A 1,634-nucleotide genomic window follows, 5' to 3' on the forward strand; every position below is an offset into this window, starting at 1 on the left:
CCCCCCGCCGCTGGTCCCGTGGCCGCAGCTGCAGGGAGCCAGTGGGAAGCAACAGTGACTCAGGCGGCCGGAGGTGCCTGGGGCTGACTCAAACCCTGGAGCAGGGAGGCCGGGGGATATGACCCAAGCGTCTGCCAGCGCTCAGGGGCGGCACTTTCAGCGCAAACAACAGTCCCACCCTCCGCAAGGAAATTAAAAAAGAAAGGAAAAAATATTTTAAAAACCCACTGGTTAACCGGGAAAAAAAGTGAAACTCAACACCTGGAGGCCAGACCTTTCAGACGCAGACAGCTGTGCTGCTGACATGATGGGAAGGGTGCTCTGTGCACCCAGGGAGAGGCAACGAGGACCCGGGTGGGAAGACTGGCAGCGAAGTGAACACTGTGCAGACGCTGCACGTGGCTGCTCCCCCCCTGCCACCCAGCCTCTGAGCCCATCCCTCCTACCTCTTCTGCAGCAAAGATGCAGCTATTGCTGGGAAGATAAATGGATGGAAGGGGCCAGGCAGTGAGCAAAGCAGAGGGAGGTTCAGGGGAGCAATCGCAAGTGGACAGAGAGCTCGGCTAGAGAGAGGGTTCTCTGCACAGAAACGCAGCAGTCCCTGCCACAGGAGCCCCAGACATGCCACGGCAGTGGTACATTTTGGCGCTGCCACCCCTTCTCAGACCTGCCCAGCATCACTGCTCTGCCCTGCTGTGGCTGTACCCTGCCACAAACACTCATCCTGGCATGGCTGCGTCAAGCGCTGCTTCAGGAGGTGACATCTGCCCTGCTCTGTGCCAATGCGCCAGTTCACTCTGTCTCCCCAGGCTCTCCATCACCTGCCTGTACATAGAATCACAGAATCATTTAGGTTGGAACAGACCTTCAAGATCATTGAGTCCAACCAATCACCCAGCAATGCCAAATCCACCACTGACCCCTGTCCCTCAGCACCACATCGACACGTCTGTTAAACCCCTCCAGGGATGGGGACTCCACCACTGCCCTGGGCAGCCTGGGCCAGGGCTGGACAACTCCAACGGGGAAGAAATTGTTCCTCATGTCCAACCTAAACCTCCCCTGGCACAATTTGAGTCCATTTCCTCTCATCCTATTGCTTGTTACTTGGGACAAGAGACCACATCCCACCTTGCTCCAACCTCCTTTCAGGTAGTTGTAGAGAGTGAGAAGGTCGTAGAGAGTGAGAAAGCGAGTTGTAGAAAGCGAGTCTCCTTTTCTCCAGACTAAACACCCCCAGGGCCCTCAGCCACTCCTCATCAGACTTGTGCTCCTGACCCTTCACCAGCTTCATTCCCGCCAGCACCTCAGTGTCCTTCTTGGAGTGAGGGGCCCAAAACTGGACCCAGGATTCAAGGTGTGGCCACACCAGTGCCCAGTACAGGGGACAATCCCTGCCCTGCTCCTGCTGGCCACACCAGTGCTGGTACCAGCCAGGATGCCATTGGCTGGCTCATGTTCCATTGGCTGTTGACCAGCACCCCCAGCTCCTTTTCCCCAGGCAGTTTCCAGCCGCTCCTCCCCCAGCCTGGAACGCTGCAGGGGGTTGTAGTGGCCCAAGTGCAGGACTCGGCACTTTGTCTTGTTTAACTTCATGCTATTGGCCTCCGGCCCTGGATACAGCCCGGCAAGGT

This window comes from Buceros rhinoceros, unplaced genomic scaffold, assembly GCF_000710305.1.
Source record: "Buceros rhinoceros silvestris isolate BGI_N320 unplaced genomic scaffold, ASM71030v1 scaffold13857, whole genome shotgun sequence".
Taxonomy (NCBI): Eukaryota; Metazoa; Chordata; class Aves; order Bucerotiformes; family Bucerotidae; genus Buceros; species Buceros rhinoceros.